General features: G+C 47.1%; 1 protein-coding gene across 1 annotated transcript in view; it reads right to left on the bottom strand.

Moving 5' to 3' along the window:
* The window catches only part of JCAD (junctional cadherin 5 associated), a 56835-nt gene extending 37188 nt beyond the window's left edge, over positions 1-19647 (bottom strand). The window contains exon 1 of the mRNA XM_021387071.1: positions 19501-19647. The gene's annotated coding sequence lies outside the window, so the exon portion shown is untranslated. The remainder of the gene's footprint in view (positions 1-19500) is intronic.

The following is a 23033-nucleotide window of genomic DNA, read 5'->3' on the forward strand; positions in this document are numbered from 1 at the left end:
GCAGAGCAGTAGAGCTGGCAAGTGAGCTTTCAGGAATGTCTTGATCCTTCGCGATCCATATGAATTGGGTCCAAGCAGTAATATTCTTGGAGAGCCAGATACACAGGTTTTGCAACGGTTGGGAATGGCAAAGCACACATATTAATAAAACAGTCACAGTGCTCTTGGATTTGTTCTGATTGTAATGATTGTAAGCAGAAGTTTTCTTTTATCTGTTTCAAAGTATCTGCTGCTTCAAGCTTGGAGCTGTCGGAGGCAGCTGAAAAAGAGTGCTACAATCAATGGACAGGAGTATTTGATCCAGGAAGTACCAGCAGTCTACTTTGGCAAGTGTAGTGGAAGTGTGAGGAGGAGAGATTATCTCAAGGCTCATTTCCCCATCACTGTTAACACAGCTCAGAGTACATTATCAAAGGTGTCCTGGCTTACAGATATAACTCAATTCCACTGGACATGTACAAGCATATCCGTAACTGTATACAATGGCAAAAGCCAGTGTCACATCAACTGTCACATCTGTTGTTCTCTTATTACAGGCTTACTTTGATGAGATGCCATCAACAAGGACAAATACAGGACCCATTCTAGAAATACTGTGAACGAGATAAAAAACAAAGCTGCTTATGTGCATCTCTTTTACCCTCAGCCAAAAATAAGTGAATGAAAATTGGTGCCTTCTGATGGTACAGGCCTTCTTAGCAGAGGAGATTTTGCTCTGAACATCAACAAATTTCCCCTGCGCATTTTCAAAAAGTCTTAATAGCTGCCATTAAGAATCAAAGTCTTCGTGCTCCAGAGGCCAAAGCACCCCACATTTCACCTCATTTGCAATTGCACAGGTTTATCATTTTCACAGTGCTGTCTCTTTTCAAGGAATTCCCAGTGAAAATAACCAATATTAGATTTCAGGTGCAGCAGGAAAATGTACAGCGAAGCACATTTGTTCTTGAGGCAGACTTTTGTGCCTGGGTACACTGCAGTGGATTTTGCTGAAAAGGGCAACTTTTCAGCAAAGTTCTGTTAGATCCTCCTCAGCAGGAAACAATTATCTGTAATATCAATTTCCTGCAGAATTTCACAAATCCTTCCCTACAGGGATTTCACCTTTCATTGTTTCCCCTGTGCAGAACAGAAAATCTAACTGCAGTAGTACAGAATCAGATCTAAGCCATACTTTTCAGCCTCTGGCAGCTGAAGGGAATAATCTCATCTTGGAGTAGATGGAGATAGACAAACAAGGCAGTGGCTGGTGACCAGAGTCCCAAGATGACCTCTAAGGTGCCTTTGTGATGCTATATTTCTGTGCCTGGGTGTAGGGGTGGAAGAGGAGTGGAAGGTAGGGTGGTGGGGCCCATGGCAGACTGCTGGCATTTTGCTGTCTTCACCTGTTCTATTTTTGTTTTGTAGCAGTGAAGGGTTACCAGACAGGATTACAGCCATGACAATCACAGATTGCATTTTTGGTGTGCTGTCTGCATTTTTTGTCTTGTTTCTAACCCCTTTTCCAAAATGAGATATCTTCATGCATGGACACAACTGCACCTATGCAGGCTGCTCAAGAAACAACCCAAGGCATTGGAAAGAAGCATTGAGATTGCTGTACATATGTGCAGACTCTAAAATGGGGCAGCTGAGTGCCCAGGGAAAGAGATCTCATGGGACGCTGCTGGGGACACACCAACAGAGCAGGGACTTCTCTCTTGGAGCAGATTTGCACATGCAGAGCTATCCTACACCAAAGTTTCCTTGCAGAATCTACCTTTTTCCTCTTCCACAGACATCTCTAGAAGGACAAAACCCTAGCTTGGGCTGTGTGTAGGGTTTCTGCATGGGCAGCAGTGCAGGCAGCACACCCCAGGGACACCAGCCGCCTTCAACTGCAACATGACACGGTGGCCATGGTGGGTGCATTTTGCACCAAGAAGGCCCATGGTGTCTTTACACCTGCCTGGGGCAACCAGTTTTATCTGGTCCTGATAGAGGAGGCCATTAAGCCCCCACAGGTTTGGGACATGCATCAAGCCGGGAACATCCTCAGCCCCAGGCACTGCTCAGCCAGCTCAGGTCTGGCCACGGGGAGGGTGGGAGGAGCCACAGGGCAGCACGAAGGGCTGGGCCCTGCAGCAAGCCAGGCCTCTACCTGGATGAAGCAGTTCCTTCAGTGTTTGTCCACCTCCATCCCAAGCTATTTATTAACTCCACCCACATGACTCCACATTCAAGTAAGCCGGATCCAATTTTCCGACTGAGGGAGCCCTCAGATCTTTACCACTCCCAACCTGATTTCATCATGAAAAGCAAATTAACCTCCAAAGCCTGATCTTCAGTACCACTAGCAGCAAACATGGAGTGTGCACAGCTGCTGGCAAGAGAAAACTCAAACCCTTGCTAAGTTCTGGCTGCACAAGGGGAGGAGAAGGAGAACCAGAGTAGGCCTGATGCAGCCCTAGGCCTGTGAAGGCACACAGAACCATAACACTGAAAACTAAAGCTCTGGAGCAGTTCTACAGCGCTGTTAGTATCCTTTGATATTCACCCCAGGTCACCCGTCTGTATTCACAGTCTTTTTACTTGCTTGAATTTTGATAGGACAAGAGGTAATGCCCTGAAGTTTCTCTAGGGGAGGTTCAGGTTGGATATTAGGACAAAATAAGAAAAAATTCTTCTCAGAAAGAGTGGTGAGGCATTGGAACAGGCTGCCCAGGGAAGTGGTAGAGTTGCCATCCCTGGAGGTGTTCAAGAAAAGATAGATGTCACACTGAATGACATGGTCTAGAGCAGTCACAAGTATGGGTTGATGGTTGGACTAGACCTTATTGGTCTTTCCAACCTTAATGATTCTATGATTCTAGCAACCTTCAGTCCCCTCCAAAATTCATTTCCCACTGGAGATCTCAGAGGAACAGGGTAAAAATGTAGTCTACGTGGTAATCAAGGTCTCCTTCAAGGAAAGCAGAGAATCTGAATAAATCAGCCACAAACCAGAAAGAGTGAGAATGTCCATCAAAAGTTTGTTTGCTTAGTTCCAAAGTCTGGGTCATCCCAAAAATGTTGTTTTTTAAAAACTAGGAGAACAACAACCAAAGGAAAATGATTTGTTACGGCAAGTTTTATATTCCGGAAACCCTTCAGAAGTCCCTGCAGATGACAAAAGAGGCATACTCGCAGACTGCCTTGCTGTCCAGGGAGGGCAGGAGGTGGAGCACACCCAACACTCACTCCGATGCTTTGTTCTTACCCAGTTGTGGCGTAGCTGTCTCATGACGTGCCACAAAGTCAACAGTGGGCAAACAGTGACTTCACTGGCTGGGAGCACTGCTGTTATTTCCAAGTAGCAGGAGAAACAGCAGCGTGGGATCCTGGCGCTGCTCTGAGAACATGTTCAAGCAGCGTGTCATCACCAAGCTGCTCTTGTAGTCCTTCTGCCACATGCTCCCTGACTGACAGCATGGGCCAACCCCTGCTTCTCTCATTCATCATAAGGGAAGCTTATCTGACTGCTGTGCCAATAAAAATAAATCATCTGCTGGCCTCGTGTTCTGTATGGATGAAAACAGTCATCAGGGCTCTGCGTACTTCCACGGTAACTTTACGCCCACAGCATTTTTTTCAAATAAAATTGCAGGATTTTGAAGAGAATTCTCTGTACTTGAGAGGAGCAGAGAGCTAGGGGTCAATATGTGGAAATGATGAGGTTACAATAGTTGCATTGTTAAGCCTAAATAATGGTTTTTCAAATTAGGTTTGCATGTATGAGTTTAATGTTCTCATTGACTACAGCAATGCACAATAGACCACCCACAATTCGGGAGAGCACCATGAATTTGTCCTTCTGTGTACGGGCATCACTTGGTTTTTCATCCCCATTCTGTCAATGTATCTTCAGACTGGCCTTAGCCATTCATGCTAGATAAGCTGCAAGCAAATCTGGATCACACAGTTTTCCATGGGAGCTTTGTACACAGTTAAAAGATGGTTTCAAGTTGAGGGAGCCCAAAGCCTGGAATGGTAAGGCCTATACCAATGGTCCCAAATCCAGCTTCAGCACTTTACATCCATTCAGTGTGGGAATGAATGAGAACTCATGCTGCTGAGGTCAGAGATTTACATCACTTTAAAGCAGGAACTGGTGAACGTGCCTCATCTGTCAAGGGGGAACCAGAGAGTAGGTTGCATGGGGAGTTGGACCGGATGACCTTTAAAGGTCCCTTCCAACTCAAATGATTCTGTGATTTTTCTACCATATTTTGAGAGTCTCGGCTGCTTTGCAGTAGTTTTGGCATTGCTCCTATTACTACTCCCATAATTTCATTAAAAAAAAAACAAGTGTGTAAGCAGTCAAATAGGATGCAGTTTGTGAAAGAATCCCTCCCACTCAGACCTTATCCGAGGTAAAATTAGATAAATTGAAGCCACTGTGGGAACAAACCCTGGCTGTGTTTCCATCTGGAACATGCATCCTTTCCCCTTCCCCAGCACTGGTCAGGGGGATGCTAGGACAGGTTGTTATTTATGTCAGCACTAACTGGCGGTACCAGGCATGTCTCAGTGGTAGTGGAGGGAAGCGTTAGTAATGGCATCTTTGCATAGCATATGTATGTGATGAGATAATAGACATCTGGCACTGAGTGGCTACTGAGACTCTGTACATCCCTTGTTTTGTAGTTTTTTTCAGAAAATCTATCTCCAGCACAGTATATGATTGTATAGTCTGGAGTAATAAATTAAAGATCATGTTGGTCCTTGTAAAGCACTGAGCCATGTGATGCTCTTTACAGATCCCAGCTGAGCACATGTGCCTGGACAGCCCTGAGGATGCTGGTGTCTGCAGAGGAGCTCAGGGAGCTCTCAGGTGTCCCCAGACTTTGTGTGTAAGGCTCTGAGGTTTGCTTCACTTCTTGCATCCCATCATTTTGGCTGGGTGAAGCAGCTCAGCAGCAGCCCTGGGGCTGGATGCACCCTACCTGAGAGCCCACACCTGAGCAACCCCTCACAAAGGAGCCCCTGCAATCCCAGCCCTACCGCTGCCTGGGGTGCAGGATGTGGGGTCTCCCTGGTCTGGGCCAGAACAGACATGGGTGCCACATTTCCCACTTTAGGAGCAGGGCACGCCCAATGGGCAAGGAGAGATGGGTGTTGAGGTCCCTGCTGCAGGCACACTCCGCACACTGCGTCCAATTACTGTTTAGGATAAACACCCGAACACCCCTGTTATTATCTCAAGGCTAACACACAGTTAATCTTATTCCAAATCAAGGAAATTACAAATGCCATTAACACACGCTGCTGTTGAGAAACATAAGCGTAAACAATTCATTAGAGAGCGCTGTGATTAGGGTGAGCCTGCTGCAGAACACACAGCATGTTCAGCTCTGTGATGAGGCACTTCCAGCTCAAAATCCCTTGGGATGGGTACGGGACCAAATGCAGCTCTTGCTTCTGTGGCTGGAGGTCGCTGGCAGTTTGCATCCTGTGGCTTTATGTGGTAAACTGATGGGGTATTTGATCTCCAGTACCAAGAATAGGAACGATTCCTGTGCATGATATTCTGCAAACATCTCTTGGAGCAGCCAGGTCTGAGCGAAAAAAGAAATCAAATAGAGGGATGTGGAAAAATCTCTTTATGCCTATAAAAGGATCACTTCAAAACCACAGGATTTTGTATAGGAACCTTTTTCCTTAAATAGTAGAAACAGTCGCCGGTTGCATTCCAGCACTGTAAGAAATGGGGGTTAGCACAGAGCCACAGTGTCTGATGGCAGCTTCCCCTCCTTCGGCCTCCTCCTCTTCCTCCCCCTGCTGCACAAGTGCCTTGTGCTAGCCCAGAGCCTGAGCAGGTGGGGAGCGTGCAAACAGTGTAACTGCAGCAGATATGTGTGTATACACTCGTATGTAATCAAACCCATATACATACGCTGCAGAGTTAAAGAGGAGCTGCCCGGTGGGATCTCTCTGCATTCCTCCGGAAACGCCTTTCTGTTGCGTTTTCCCACAGAACAACCACACCTTGGCAGTGAATGTTGCTGTCCCCTACCACAGGGTCCTGCCTGCAGCCTGCTCCCTGCCCATGGCCAGAAGGAGGTGAAACAAAAGCAAAGCTCCTCGCGCTTCCCGCAGGAGGGCAGTGGGCCAAATCCTGCCATGCAAAGCCCCACTGACATCACAGGGATTAGGAGGGCTGCTAATCAGGGCAACGGGATTTGTGTCAGCTGCTGACTTGGGAGACGATGCTGAGTCTCCCGGTGTCAGAAACTCAAGGGAGCTCCGAAGTCCCCCTTTGCAGCAGGCAGGAGGTGAGGTGGGGAAAGGGGACAGCAGGTTTCCATCTTCCAGCTGGAAGGGCTGTCGAGTCTGATGCCTTCTGTGGGGGTTTGCAGACTGGAGTCGTGTTCTGTGTAAGAGGAGCCTCACATGTTCAGACTAATACACTGAAAGTACCACGCAGAAGGCCCCCCCAGCTGCCCTCAGCCCATCCCTGTGCTCTGTGCATGGGTCTGTGCTTGCAGACACCTGGATAACCCATTCTGCAGAACCTCTGATGGCAGAACCTCCACAGCCTCCTGAGGCAAAGCATTTCAGTGGTACTGCTCTTACTATTAGGAACATTTCTTAAATCCATCTTAAGTCTTTCTTAACTCCCGGTCAGACCCAGTACACACCCTCACTGAAATTTTAGCACATGGCTCTTATCTACAGCAGAGACAGAGAACAGTTATTTGCTTTCCTTTGGCTCAGCCTCTAATGTGAAAGACGTTATTTCACCCTTCATCCTCTAATCCACTCCAGTTTATTCAGCCTACCTACCTGCCTGCCTACATCTGTATGAAGCTGCTGAACAGAGGGAATGGAGATGTCTTGCACGTTTTATTTCTATTTACGTAGAATCATTGAATCGTAGAATCATTAAGGTTGGAAAAGACCACCAAGATCATCTAATCCAACCATCAAACCTTCAGCACTGAGCCCACTAAACCATGTCAGTCAGTGTGACATGTAACCTTAATCTTCCACAACAGAGAGCTTGGGGTCTTTTTTTCCAACAGGATGACATTATAGGAACATGCTCATGACCCCACCTCAGGGGCAGGTCCCTAAGCCCAACCGTGTCCTGTTTCCCTGGGCAGAGGTGAGCAGTCATCCCTCCTGAACTGCACCTTCCTTCTTTTTAATCCAGACGTTGTGCTGCACTTCCACTGATTTCCAGTAAAACTGTTAGTGCTGTTAGCACAGGATAAAAATTACTTATGGTGTAGTTGCTCAACCTCCTTTCCAGAGAGCAACACATCATGCAGCTGGAGACACGCTGCCGGAGCAGGCTCACTCGGTGTACTGGTCTAGCAAACACCTCCTGAACATTTTTTAATGTGACCTGGCAGCAGACCAGGATAAATGGCATGTTCTTTTTCCAGCGCTTTGGCCCAAAGTGTATATTTCAGAGGCTTAAAAGAACAGTCAGTCAATTAAATGTGATAAACGAGACCATTTGTCACCAGCATTTTAGCTTTTCTTTTAAAGTATAAAAGGAGATAATGAGCAGGGCTTGAAGAAATCCTTTGTGGTGTTGGGAGCCAAGGGCACATGATATACAGAACGGATTTTCTGCCTCTCCCGTCATGCGAATGAGATCTGACAATACTCCCCCTCATGACACAGAAATCAGAGACGATGTTCAGAGAAAAAAATCACTAATGGATGAAGAACCAGTGACATGCTGCAGTGAAGATAAGAAGAGAAATGCACTTAGTTAAGGGCAAGTCTACCCCCATTTGCATTCTTTACGTTCCTATTTTAGAGGCTACTCAAGAGGAACAGAGAGACAGCTATGGAACACTTTTAGCTTACAAAAAAGTCCCAGGTAGTGTAGATATTGAAATACCAACTGCTCATAAGCCAGCATGGTATGCATCCAGAGGCAGGCAGTGGTTGATGGAAAAGAGATACAGATCATTGCTTTTCCCTTGCCTTGCCTTGCCTTGCTTTGCCTTCCCATTCCATGGTAGAGAGGGGACACAGCTGCAGTGGACTATGACAGACAGGGATCCCACACAGCATGGGAGATGGACACAGAGCTGAAGTGTTTCCAGGTCTCTTTTTAAAAATAGCACCTTTATTTCTGGCAGGTTCTGAACACATTTCAGTCTGTATTGTCCTTTTCTATCAGGGGTATCTTGGAATTAGAAAACATTTACTGCAGGAAGTGAAACCTCTGCATCTGCAGGACATGAACGTATTCATAGAATCATAGAATGGTTTGGGTTGGAAAGGACCTTTAAGATCATCTAGTTCCAACCCCCTGCTGTAGGCAAGGACACCTCCCTCTAGACCAGGCTGCTCAAAGCCCCATCCAGCCTGGCCTTGAATGCTTCCAGGGGGGCATCCTCATCCTCACTGGGCAACCTGTGCCAGTGTCTCACCACCCTCACAGTAAAGAATTTCTTCCTAATACCTAGTCTAAATCTACCCTTTTCCAGTTTAAAACCATTTCCCCTCATCCTGTTGCTGCATGCCCTTACAAAATTCCCTCCCCAGCTTTCCTGTAGGCCTGTATCGAGTGCATTTCACATGGGAGTACGCACAAATCTGATGTTGCACACATTGGTTGACATTGCTTTTGCATCCTTTTCCCATTTATCCTCAGCATCTACCCACTTGTGCTATAACAGTAAGAAATTACTCTTACTTTACTTGCTTTCCTATACTGATCATCAGTTTATTCTGAGGATATTAAGGTTGGAATGCCAGTACGTATGGTTGTGTACAACCATGAGCAGGCATTTAAGGGGATGAGAACTGCTGACAGTTTGTCTCTGCAAACTATCTTTTATTTATGCTCATACTGTGCTGTCTTGGTGGCATTTGGGATTAAAACTCGCCTTCTTGGAAACTTGGGCAGCCTCATACACACCTTTGACACTAAATAAGTGATACACATCATACACGGAAACTTACACTTTTAGGAAAACTTCCCAGCTGCACCAGCATTGTCAGGAGGTATGGAAGTAGCTCAAGAGAAAGGGTCAAAATATTTTTAAAGAGATTAGGTGGAAGTCACTCCCAGCCAAGTCCTAGAGGAGCAAGCACCAAACAGGAGGCTCAGCTAATAGCTCAGTATCAAGTTCACATTGAGTGAGTGAGTTTTAAGCTCAAAAGGAACTTTGTGCCTGGCCTCCATGGGGCTCTGCATGGAGGACTGTCCTCCTCAGCCACTGCGCAACACAGGGAGCTGCATGCTTTGGTTTCCACCAAAGCTCATGGTTGCTACCTTGTTAGTGAGACCTGTGCTGGAGGGGAGCTTCATGAGGCTTCAAATAACAGTGCTAGAATCATAGAATCAATCACAGAACGGCTTAGGTTGGAAGGGACCTTAAAGATCATTCAGTCCCACCCTGCTGCCACGGGTAGGGTTCCCAGCCACCAGATCAGGCTGCCCAGGGTCCCATCTAACCTGGCCTTGAACACTGCCAGGGACAGGGCTCCAGGGTTAGAACCAGACCCTGTTTTTTGCCAGAAGTGCCCTTAGCTGTGGGCTCTGTCCTTGCTTCCCTGGGAAGCCCCAGTCTGTGGTTTGCCCCTGCTGTGGCTTGCTGTAAATGTGGGATAATCCTGCCAAAGCCATTGGTGGGCTGCCCATTTCCTCTCCTTCCGACTCGTTTGCTTCCAAAACAAATTCCTGCTACAAAGGCTCAGGCCTGCTTAACTTCGCATTCCTCCTTGTAACATGATGCCTATTTGTGTATGAAGGTGAGCTGGTACAATTCGGTGAACTCTAAAGGAAAAAGATCCCAAGTAATTGCTGGAAGTGACTGGAATGAAATACCCCATGAAACAACATCCTAGACCAAACAGAGGGCTGCGTGCTTCAGAAGTGTTTGGCTGTGCCACTGTATGTGCTTGAAAGCAGGGTGCCTTACCTGTGGGCAGCCAACAACATTGGTCTGGGCTAAGCAAGGAGGATGTGGAGAAGGGGTACCCTCTGAGTCTCAAAAATACAGATTTACATCTCCAGGAAGATAGCTTGTAAGAACTCACCATGGTTTTCCTCCTCGTTTTAGCTCCATGGAAAGTTCAGCATCTTTAAAACTGCATTAGCCTCCCCGAGGGAGGCTTGTTTTCACATCTCTTCTCAACACGATTTGGAGCAGGAATATCAAAGGCAAAGCAAATCTGGTCCCCTGCTAACTTGGATCCATTTGGAGCTGGTCTGAGCAGTTGGAGCTTGCAATGGTGTTCACAATCTTTTGAAATATTTACTTATCTGACTGACAAGAGAGTTATTTAGTAAGTTATGATGTCTGCAGTTTTGTGTAAACAATTTACAGTGCCATGATCGATGCTGGGTGCTGTTTGGAGAGCAGCAAACTCAACTGTATATGCTAGGCTTTGGTTTGGGAAGTTCAGCACCAGGACTGGGCAGCATTAAGTCTAATAAATAATAACAGTTAATCATTCAGACTCACGCTGCTTTTGACACTCATAAAGCCATACAAACATGACTGAACTAACCCAATGCTTGTTGTGCAGCCTTTGGCCATACAAGAGTCAGGGACTTCTCAGAGGTGCCTAGCACGGTGGTCCCACACACGTGGCTCCACCAGCAGGGCTGCAGGCTTCATGGTTGCCTCCATTCCTCGTTTGGAGAACATGGTCTTGAGTTGGTCCTGGTCTTCAGTTGATCCTGGCCTGGGTGCCTGCATCTCTGCCTTCAGCACTTTGACCAATCTTCTTTTAGGGTTGCATTTTTCTGTGCCCTACCTCAGGTCTCTGAGAGATCCTGGAGGGATGGGATTTCTACTCCAATGCTTCTTCTTTGATGATCAAAGACCTTTTTCTGGGTCCATTACAGGTGTGCAGGATTAAGCAGGACTGAAAATCATAGAATTATTAAGGTTGGAAAAGACCTCTAATCTCATCTAGTCCAACCGCCAGATCATCTAATTCAACCATCCAAAAATTGTATTCTTTGATGTCAGAGGTGTTTGCAGCTCCACCAAGGCAACACAGGAGTGCAATTGCTGTGGCTCACAGGTGCACAGGGCCCAGCTGATGAGCTGGAGCCACTGCAGACAGCTACAGCTCCATGAGACATCAGAGCACAAAATAGGGGCATGGCCTAATGTCATACCAAGAGGAAATAAGAGGGTTTGGTTCAGTTATGACTGGAAACAAGTTGCTTCCTTTCTGAACTATTAACATTCTTTGTTCCTGGAATTTAAGTCATTTGGATGTTTCTGAATTAAAGGAGATAATTGACCCTGGCACTGACACAAGATGACTTGGTGGATGTGGGCAATGGCTGGATAAAGGCTTCACCTACCCACCTTGGGAAATATGCTCTTGACAGAGATATTGATTTAAATGTATTAAACTGTGATACTACATCCACGTTGCTAAAGATGCCTTGTGTGGTGGAGAGGAAAGTACAAGAAGGTCTTTCCAGTTCAGACTGAAAAAAAGGAAAAGGATGTCTGAGACAGCCTTTCCACATATTGCACTCACCATGGGAGAAAAGTAATGCTCAGTGCCATGCCGATGTTCAAATCTGTTTCTGCAATCATCCTCAGCCACCAGAAAAACACTAATTGATCCCCCAGCTTCACCAATAACACTCGCTCTCTAAAGGATACATCCTTTTATTTAATCTGTTGAAATTTCCACTCAGAACAAGAAGGACCTTGATCAAAACGCAGCCTGTTTCTTCCTCCCAAGGGACCTTCCAGAGAAACACTGCACTTAGAAAAGTGAGTGAAGGTGCCAGGGGGACAGGAGGGACTGCAGGCTGATGGCCCCACTCTCAATCTCCATGGAAATATGTCGTGACGTAATTAGTGATAAAGAACCAGGACAAGAATAAAAATGACTCAGAGAAGCTGTGGCACTTCTCCTCTGTTTAGCTCCCGCAATTAAACCCACATAGAGCCTAGAATGGGAAGGTGGGCTTCAATTATACCTTAGAAACAGCATAATGAATTACCTCCTTTGCACTTGCTTATGTGGGTGAGTAATCCAATTCCTACTCAAGCCTACACTGGCTTGAGAAAATGGAGATTTTGCCAATATCTGATTCATCAGGATGCTGGAATAATGTGGAATTAGAAACACAGAAGGACCGTAGGTCTCTACCACTTAGTCTTAAACACTGATTATGTCAGGCAAACTTCTTAACGGATAGCATGGAAGTTACAAAATACATTGCTGAAAGTGTACCTTCAGCTAAAATTAAATATGAACAAATGCCCTGGTTGGTGAATCCTCTTTTTTAATGTACGCTATCAATTTTGTATTATTTTTAATGGTAAGCCCTTCTCTGATTTGAGGATTTCAGCTGAATAGTACAGAACATTTCATGTGTCTTGAAAGCCTATTGCTCAGAAAATGCACAGAACTGCAGGCTGTGGAAGTTATAATTTACGTGTTATTGAAAGGTTCACTTTCCATGAGTAGGGAATCAGAAATTTAAAGAAAAAAAAATACAGGACACTCTTCTGCAGAATTCCACCTGAAACACAAAGCCTCACTCACCTCAGCTCCCAGCTTTGGAGCAGAGAGCCCTCCTTTGTGTCCCCAGATGCAGGTGGGATTGCACTCCTGGGGACACCATCCACCAGCACCATTCCCTGCATCCACTTGGGGACATCAGGCATTTAATCTACAGCTGCTATTGACTACCTAAATTTTTAATTCACATTGTATATGAAAGCAAACAAGTGACTGCATATGCATGTGCTTCCAGGCTCAGCTGTTGTGTGTGTAATCGTAGGAAGAGAGGGCCATCAGAGCAGCTTTCCTGCCTCTGAAAGGAGCCTATTCCTGGAAGTTATGGGGTTGTTGAGTTCCTGGGACAGAAACAATGTGTGTGCTGAAGCTCTTCCCTGCAGCTCTGGTAGTCCTTGGTAGGTGCTGGAGATGATGTCTGCGAGCCCCATGGACCAGGCACCAGTGCCTGAGCTACGCATGCTGCAGCCCCAGCAGACAGAGGTGCTGGTTCCCTGCACAGCTGTGGGATGGGGAAGCAGGTCAAGAAAATAAATAAAATCTGGGGTGTTTTATAAAAGGCAGTTCTGTACAACAAGTTTTAAAGAGCTCAAGGGATGTTATTGTGTAAGTAAATATTTAAGGGAGATTCTTCTCAACTTAAACAGAGAGCTGTAGCATGTGGAAAGCAGCAACATTTGTTTACAGACATGCAAGAGTCCAAAAGCAAGCCACTGTGAACAAAGACAGTGGTGGAAAAAGCAATTTCTTTTGGTTCTATTTCTCTGTGACAGGTTATCAGCAACCCCATTTCTGCTTTGTGCCAAAAGGCAGCAGGGGTGCAAAGCCTTGCAGTCACAGCAGTGGGCACACTGTGCAAGCCCTTCTGGTGCTTCGCCTGATGGGATGGCTGGCGGTGTGGGTAAGAGCAGAGTTTCAGCACGGTGGGGCTGTGTGCGCAAGGACAATGGGGCAAAGGTGGTTATGGATGGTCAGGCATGGCTCACGAGGCAGATTCTGGCAGCTCTTCAACAGAGACACAGTCACAGCCTTGATGGTAGAGGGCTGCAAATCGCCTTAAAATGCTGCTTGATTTGGCTGGGCTCAGGGATGGAAACACAGATGGGAGTTTTTCTGTGGCTACAGAGCTGCTCGTGCAGTGAGCTTGGCACAGCCTAAGCTCAGTGCTGTGCTTGGTTTGATAGATGTGCCCTGCAGGTAGAAAATGCCAAGAGCATAAACTCTCGACCAACAGCAGCAGAAAAGAAAGAAAAAACAGAGAAACTCACTGCTGAGGGACAAGGCATCCAAATAAAAGTGAAAACATGCTAAAAGACTGTAAGCTGTTAAAAACAAACAAACAACTTCAGAGAGTTTGAGATTATTAGGAACTCGTGTATGCTGTAGTGTTGTACATGGATTTCAGATATGTGATTCACAAGGGTATTGTAAATAACAGAAAAGGACCTACAGGGACGTTTGACACTTGCTTCAGAGTGGGAGACCTGAATTTACATCTGAGAGGGGGTTCCCGGTATGATCTTTGCCAGTGCAGAAGGCTGAAACACTCATCTTCCTCACCCTATGCTGTAGTCTCCTTCTTTTGGAAAAGGTAAGGCCTCTCCTTATCCTTGCATCTGAAGACAGGGAAGAGCCCCTACACAAAGTAGGATGTGATTTACATGGGAAAGTGCTGTTTGGATTATTAGGATGTTTGCTACAGAAATACTCAGCCATGGCTGTACCTTGTTAGGAGACAAAATATATGCAACTTTTCTTGAAGCATCTTTTTGTGTCTCACCTTGTCCTGCACCACTGGGCTACAGAATAATATAAAGACAAACTTATATCTGCATCACAAGTACAGGAAGGTTGCAGGCCTCTCTCAGGGTTGTGATGAGCCTGAATCTCTCCAGACATGGGATCTGTAGATCTCAAAGGTGCTACACAACTGTCTTCTGAAACCCAAGCCCTGGTGTAGCTCAGGATAGGAGACCTGGCCCGTGCAGCCTGCAGAGAACAGGAGTCTGCGGAGTAGGGCAAAGCAGAATGTTTGGAAAATAGCATTAACTTCTGAGAAAAAATAGCACATATTTCATTACTATCTGGAAACATAAGAAATAGGAATTGTACAAAAGCCTCTCTTTATTCATTGAGAAACTGCAAAATGAATTTCATACACTTTAGCAACAACCATGTCCCAAGGCACAGCACTGTTGAACCAGTCGTGTCACACAGGCTAGAATAATTCAGCCAAAACTGTAGTAAGAATGTGATGGGATAAAGCCAGTTGCTAGCTGTGAATAGAGCTGGGGTAGGAGTGGGTCTGGGTCTCAAGCAAGTTACAAGCAATGAAGCTTTTGGGTTTGCGCCCATGACCTGACCTCATTGTGGAAGGAGGTGTCTGAACCAGTGAGGGCTGCAGGTTAGGAGGCAGCAGCATTTCCAGAGCTGTGCAAGAGATTTTGCACCCGCCAGCTTCATTAATGGTGTTAGTCCCCATGTGTAGTCAGTATATGGGACTTGTAACAGCAGTGTCTTCCTAGAGTTCTTCCTTCTGAATTTCTTCCTTGAGAAAGTGACAGCTTCCACAAGGACATCCCCTATGAGCATCTCTGGTCCTTTGGCTCTTCTGCTTCTGCTGCCAGCTCCCGAGAAGCTGTGGCTGTTCATCTGGTCATTGCTTCCATGGTGCCTTGCACACCAGAGCCCTGATGTGAGCGTGGTGCTCCCAGGAGCTGATAATGATGAGGAAACATTGCTGCCTGCTTCTGTGAAAGGGGAGGCCATGCAAGATGCTCCATAGCCAGTAGCTCTAAAAGAAGTGAAAAACCACTGCTTCCTGCAGCTCTGGTGGGAAGGGAAATGAGCAGACTGCATCTCCCTACCTTCCAAAGTGGGACTCACATCAAGTGGCAAAATGTAAACCCTGACATTTCACCATCTGCCTGCAAATGCTGCATAAGTATTGCATACAGAAATAGGCTGCGAAAGTACTGTTAAAACTGAAAAGCCCGTGAGATAAAGAGATGCGAGAACTAGGACTCCCTTGTGCTATGTTATGATACGCTTGTTAGTTAGAAGACCACACATGATTTTGTTAGAGATCTCAGCTTTAACCCATTGTACAGGGTGGACAGTCTTCACTGAGTAAGATGTTACACAAGCTTGTGTGTTCTCCTTAGTGCTCAGGGTGGTCCTAGGCTTTAACCCAGGTCTCCCTCTGTATACAGAAGACTGATTTTTCACAACAGTGGCAATCTCCCCATAGTCCCTGGGTGCTTCAAAGCATTTATCATAGAATTGAATCTTTGAATCATTAATGTTGGAAAAGACCTCCAAGATCATCCAGCCATCCACCTACCACCAATATTGCCCACTAAACCATGTCCCTAAGTACTACATCTTCACATTTCTTGAACACTTCCAGGGACAGTGACTCCACCACTTCCCTGGGCAGCCTGTTCCAGTGCCTCGTCACTCTTTCTGAGAAGAAATTCTTCCTAATATCCAATCTGAACCTCCCCTGGTCCAACTCAAGGCCATCCCCTCTTGTCCTATCACTCCTACCTGGGAGAAAAGGCTGACCCCCATCTCACCACAGCCTCCTTTCAGGGAGTTGTAGAGAGTGATAAGGTCTCCCCTGAGCCTCTCTTCTCCAGGCTGACCAATCCCAGCTCCCTCAGCTGCTCCTCATAAGCCCTGTACTCCAGACCCCTCACAGCTTCACTGCCCTTCTCTGGACATGCTCAAGGGTCTTGATGTCTTTCTTGTATTGAAGGGCCCAAAACTGAACTAAGTACTTGAGGTCTCACCAGAGCTGAGTACAGAGAGACGATCACCTCCCTGCTCCTGCTGACTGCACTATTTCTGATACAAGCCAGGATCCATTGGCCTTCCTGGCCACCTGGGCACACTGCTGGCTCATGTTCAGCTGTGCGCTGACCAGCATCCCCAGGTCCATTTCTTCCATGCAACCTTCCAGCCACTGTCCCCCAAGTCTGTACTGTTGCCTGGGTTGTCATGGCCGAAGTGCAGGACCCAGCACTTAGTCTTATTGAACTTCATCCCACTGGCCTCAGCCCAGTGGCCCAACCTGTGCAGGTCCTTCTGTAGGGCCTTCCTACCCTCAGGCAGATTGATACTTCACCCCAACTTGGTTTCACAGGCTTACTGAGGGTGCACTCAATTCCCTCATCTGGGTCATCAATAAAGACATTACGCAGGACAGACCCAATACTGACCCTTGGGGAACACCACTTGTGACCAGCTGCCAGCTGGATTTAACTCCATTTGCCACCACTCTCTGGGCCTGACCCTCCAGCCAGTTCTTTACCCTGCAGAGTGTACCTGTCCAAGCCACAGGCTGCCAGGTCCTCTAGAAGAATACCATGGGAAATGATGGGAAAGGCTGTGGCTGAAGTCTAGGTAGACCATGCCTACAGCCTTTCCCTCACCCACCAGGTGAGTCACTCGATCATAGGAGATGAGGTTGGTCAAGCAGGACCTGCCTTTCACGAACCCTTGCTGGCTGGGGCTGATCCCTCAGTTGTCCCGCACGTGCTGTGTGATTGCCCTCAAGATGATCTGTTCCATAACCTTACCTGGCACCGAGGTCAGGCTGACAGGCCTGTAGCTCCCTGAGCTATGTACCAGCTGGAGCGTGACAGTGCTTCAGCCGCTTGAACCAAAGGGCATGCAGGCAGGCAACTCGACCCATTTTGCCAGGGTCTGTCCAGGGGACAGGGCAGTCCAGTCTCTTCAGAGCTGTGGAAGCAGCAGAAGCTTGGTAGCACCCCTGGGTGCACAGGAACTTTGGGATCAGCCCTGGGATCTGCTGGGGCAGTGGGCCGAGCTCACTCGCTGGAAGAAAGCAGATTTTGACTACTGAGCCCTAGCATGTCCTTAATAACTTGCTATTTTTTCCCTTCAAAGTCTATCACGAGGCCAAATTGGAGGAGATTTACAAAGTAAGAAAAAACAATAATAAAACAAGCCACAGTCCTGACACAAAGCTCAGACCCTGCCAAATTTCAGATCTCTACTCCAAAGCGCAGAGAAATAAGAGCTATCCAAAAGGATCACCAGGTTCTCCTCCTGTTTTTCCCTTTTTTTTTTTTTCAGTTGGACAACAATGCCTTTTTCCCCTATGTTCGTTCTTGGAAATAGCTGGACAGTTTTGGCTGCAGTTTTCCAGAAGAGAACTTAGCCTGAGGCAGACAATCAAGTAGGAAAAATTCAGTCTGAATGATTCTAGTCTGGCAAAGTTATAAGCAACTGTGAATGTGGTCTTATAGCAGGGCATGTACGGGTAACCTTAATCGTAAGAGTTAAACACATGATCCTGACTTTGTCACATTCAAAACTATAAAAGCGGATGATGCTGTTCCACTCAGGTGTGTCATATCATGATTCTGATTTGTCACCAGGAAAAAAGCGTTAATGCAGTCATCCCACTGAGCCTTCCCACACCCTTCCCACTTGAACAGCTCTTTCCATTGAACAACTGGTCATACAGAAAACACACTTCCCTCGCCTCCAGTATTTGCGTTTGAGCTTCTGCTTCTTGGATGAGGCAATTGATGCTAAAATGGGATTGCTCTCTGAACTAACATATTCAAAATTAATAGAAGTAAAGCAACACACTCCTCTGGCAGGTTCCCATGCATATTTTCCATGAAAGTTCATTTTTCCACATGAACAAATTGTGAGTATGTGGGGGATTTTCACTGAATCTTGATATGGAGCTTAGAATTCTTGGCATCGCTCTGGGAAGTTGAAATGACATCAGCTCAACTTTCTATATTGAAATTTTATAGTTGCTGCCTGACCGCGTTTCTTTGTTCTGCGCATATTCTCTATCCTCTGAGCTGCCTTTCTGCCATAGCATGTGGTAAGCAACTACTGCAAAAAAGCCCCATGCCAGGTGCCCAGATGGTGAAGCCACTTCATTTCCTCTGGGACAAAGCAGTGGTGCTGGCTTCGGGGAAGAAGCTACCTTTGCCAGCCAGGAGCTCCCTGCAGCACGGCAGCTCAGTGCTGCGAGTGTCCTGGCACGGCATCCTCCTCCTCCTTCCTCTGGAGGGTGGCACTGGAGCAGGACAGTGGGAACAGGGGGAACAGCTGTTGCAGGCATGAACACTGTAAAAAACCATCCCACCTCACTCCAGGGAGGGAAGAAGGGCAAAAGAAAGAAGAGAGGGTGGGAGATGAGGCTCCTCCAGGCTGGTGAGCGTCACCTGGAGCAGCACTGCCTTGCTGGAGGAAAGGAATATGTGTGCCCTCCTCAGAGTGGGAAGCAGCAGCATGCTTTAAAATTAAGCAAAAATCTGAGTTTTGGTGTTTTTGTATTATGCCACAGTGCAGGAGGTGTGCTGTGCTCGGGGTGCCCTGTGACTCCTGTTGGGACACAGAGAGTTAACAGAGCCGGCACGAGGAGCACAGCACCACACAGACATCCCTCTGCCTGCCTAGATGTCGGCTAAAAGCAGATTTCAAGATAAAGATGATGCTTTCCTACGTCCTCTGGGACTTGGAAAGTCCTAAGAGCAAATAAAGGCAGATAATTATCTGGCACGCCGCATCCCAACATTCCTGAATGCACTGCAAGGGTCGCACCGCCAAGTCCCGCACACAGCCTGCAGCCTGCACACAGCACACAGCACACAGCCCGCTCACAGCACACAGCACACAGCCTGCACACAGCACACAGCCCAGAGCCCCCGGTGCCTGCGGGGCTGCAGCCCGCCCGGATCGCAGCAGTGCCCGGCGCTGTCAGTGCTCCATCTCCTGCACGCGTGGCGGGAGCTGCTGCCGCCACCAGATTATTATTTCACCATTTCTCAGCTGTATGGGAACAGCCGCATGAGCAGATTAGCAGTTAAAGACTGTGAAGCCATTTGCCAAACGCTTCTCTCTATATAAGCAGCAACGTTTTCACAGTCGCATTTGCAACAGCATTTTCACAGTCACGCTGGTAGGCTGCTTTAGTTCCCATGCAAACACACACAGAACGCAGCAAATCTTTACCTTGTGTGCAGGCAGGAGAGCCCCCGCCGCTCTCACCTGGATCAGCAGCGGGGTGGGAAGCAGCACCACGAGAGCTCCTTGGGCAGATCCATCGGCGGAGTTGTGTGACTCCCGCTCGCAGCTCTAAGTTTGCGCTCTGAATAGAGGCTGTGTTATTTTAACCACAGGATTTCTGGTCATGGGGGAGGAGAGATGGATTAGGTATGTTGCAGTCTAATGCTTCACATCTACCTCAGTTGCAACGAACTGTTTTAAGCCCGATGTAAATAAGTGCTGTGAAGATACAAATTTCAAGAGCTCGCTCACCAATTATGTCTAAACTAACGTGCTAAATAACTGCGGAAAATTCCAGAGGAATAAGATAACATACTTTTGTGTTCTTTCCTAAATAAAAGGCATGTGTGGAATTCCATGCTAGATACTGAGACAAGTGAGAGATAGCAGATGAGCCGTGCAAAGCAGGCTCTGCAAGGTGCCGTGCCTCTGAAAGTGATATTCCCAACACCTGTTGGCATGGATTTCATCAGACATCAGCACAAATTGCTTTTTCATGGCTTGTAAAAAGTACGGCTATGAGGGATTTGTATATAGTATTTCAAAAAACATCACAAATAAAGCTCTTCAAGGAAAAAAACTTTTGAGAAGGCCATCAGGGCTGTAGAATAGGGGAGCACAGGTATTAGCACGCTGAGTAAGTGCCACCTCCAGCAGGGCTGCAGGTCTGATCGCCTCCTGCAGCTCACAGATTGCTATGGAGATCATCAAACGCAGGCAGTGCAGTGTGCCCAGGGAGCTGGTGTGGCAGCTGTGCTTTTTTTCAATCCAGCTCCAAATCGGCATCGTTTCCTGCTCTGTGGCACCTCGGTGCCTCAGCCGTCACCGCACAGCCCAGGCTCCCAGGTCCACCTCCAGCTGCCGGCTCAGGAGCACAGATCTGGTGAGTGCTGGAGAGGAGTGTTGTGTAAATAAAGCACTCCTTAATGTTTGGGCTGAACCCAGGGGAAGGATGAATGCTGGAGGAAAGAAGGACAAGATCCCATTTGTCTCTGACAACAGAGGCTTCATGAGCACAATTTTAATTCCATTCTGAATAAAACCTGACTCTATAAATAACATTATCTTGCCCTTACATAACGTTTTCATCCTGAAGCGTTCCCAAGTGCTTTGCAGATGTAATCAGCCCATCAGAGAACCGCCAGCAGGCATCCCTGCCTGCAGAGCTGGAAGTGGTCCTGCTGGCACCGCAGCGTCCTGCTCCTGGGTGCTGTGTCCTGTGGTCCCTGCTGGCTCTGGGAGAGCTCAGCCTGAGGTCTGGTCCAGTGCCTTGAACCACCCTTGTGGGCAGGAGTGCTTTGATCCATCACCCAGCAGGTCTTCAGGAAGGATGGAGGCCTCTGGTTCATAGAATGATAGAAACATAGAAACATTTGAGTTGGAAGGGACCCTCAAAGGCCATTTGGTCCAACCTCCCTGCAATGAACAGGGACACCTACACTAGATAAGGTGCTCAGAGTGCCATCCAGCCTGACCGGGTGTCTCCAGGTATGGGGCATCCATCACCTCTCTGGGCAACCTGTGCCAGTGGCTCACTACTCTTATTGTAAAAAACATCTTCCTTATATCCAATCTAAATCTCCCCCTTCCAGTTTGAAACCATTTCCTCTTGCTTGTAACCATTTCCCCTTGGCAGGCTGGTTCTCCTACTGTGGAATATGCTCTGGAGACACCACGCTGAGCTCTGAGCTCCCCACGTGCCCAGCCTGGCTCAGCTGAGCTTGGTTTTGGCCCTGGGAGCAGGGGTGGGACTGGGATCCCAGCATCTGCGCCAGCAATGACCAGGGCTGGGCACTGAGCTGGAGCTTCCCAGTTGGCAGAGATACTGGCATGTCAGGCACCGGACCTGTGCTGCAACACTGCAAGCTGCTGGACAGCCCTGAGGGAAGAAAATGACACTTCCGCTTTTCCTGTGCTTTTGTGCTCCACTTGGAAAGGGGAGTTTTGCTTGCACAAAGGTTTCTGTGCTGCAGAGGGGTATATTTTCCATTTTTGCTTAGCTGGCTAGATAGGAAACAGTGGGAGGAAGAGAGGACAACAGAAGGTTCTCTGCAGGTTGACCTGAAAAGAGCCCATTTTTCCAGAGAAACTCAAAGAAAACTCAAAACCAGTGGGGGGGAGAGAAAGCAGAAGTAATTTTGAATCAAGTGAAAACATTTGATCCTAACGTATGTTTTCACTTTTGAATCTGTCTCTTAGGTCAGACTGAGACTGCATTTAATTTACAAAGAAACAGCACTTTAAAAACAAACAAAAAGGAAATGAAGATTTTCGTTCCTAAAATGGCGAGGCAAGGCATTCTGCCTTCTGCACGGCTGCTGTGTCTTAGCAGTGGGATGGGTTCAACGTCCGTTTCCCTTCTCCCAAACAAGTCAGTGATTTGGACCCAAACTCATCAAATTTGGTCAGTTTTTTTGAATTGACCATATTTTTGAAGAAAAAAATTCTGTCTGAAGCCTATGCCAGATTTATACCCTGACCCAGCAGCCAGTGTCTGGAGGCCAAACACCTGCCTGGGGACAAAGCTTGCCTAACAGCATGGAACTTAGTTGGAATGGCTGTTTCTCAAGTGTAAATGGCAACAAACTATTCCCAGCCTGTGAGAGGAACCTTTCCTTTCAGCACCACACTGGTGTTTCTGCACCACAGCCCCACCAGGCTGAGGTCTGCAGGTGGTGGTGCTCACCCACCTTCTGCCAAAGCCTGCAAGAAGTGCACAGTCCGTGCCAGATTTATGTAGGGATTCTGTTTTACATCTCGGGCATTGCTTGGATGAATCAAGCCACAAACGAAAGGAAATGTGATACCCAATGAAGACTACAAAGGAGTCCAATATTGTAACAACTCCCACACTTCCCAGAAGGACTCCTCTTCTGAGATAATGGGATGAAGAATTAATAATAGGCATTCTTGGTAGGAAACAACATGGTAAAGAAACCTGAATAGAATCAAAGAATCATAGAAACATAGAATCATAGAGGGGTTTGGGTTGGAAGGGACCTTAAAAACCATATAGTTCAACCCCCTGCGATATGCTGGTTCCCCCCCAGAAGCTCAGGTGCCCAGGGCCCCATCCAACCTGGCCTTGAGTGCCTTCAGGAATGGGGCACCCACAGCTTCTCTGGGCAGCCTGTGCCAGGGCCTCACAGCCCTCAGAGTAATGAATGTTTTCCTAACAACTAAGCCAAATTTCCCCTTTTTTATTTTAAAGCCATTCCCCCTCATTGCCTGTCTATTTTGCACATTTTCTCCCTTTTTTATACAGTGAACTGAGGTTTAGAGATAAACAGTTTCTGTTCCTTTTGAATTAGAAAGCCACTTCTAGAAGTGATATTGCCAATCCACACTGCTAAAAAGTCTTCAGTTAGAATCCAAGCAAACCTGTAAGATAGATCTAGGAAACACAAGCTTTTGGGAAAAAAGCCCACTGGGAATGGTAGCAGGCCATATTTTCACACTTCTGCTCTGTAGTTTTGACA

Source organism: Numida meleagris, chromosome 2, assembly GCF_002078875.1.
Source record: "Numida meleagris isolate 19003 breed g44 Domestic line chromosome 2, NumMel1.0, whole genome shotgun sequence".
Classification (NCBI taxonomy): Eukaryota; Metazoa; Chordata; class Aves; order Galliformes; family Numididae; genus Numida; species Numida meleagris.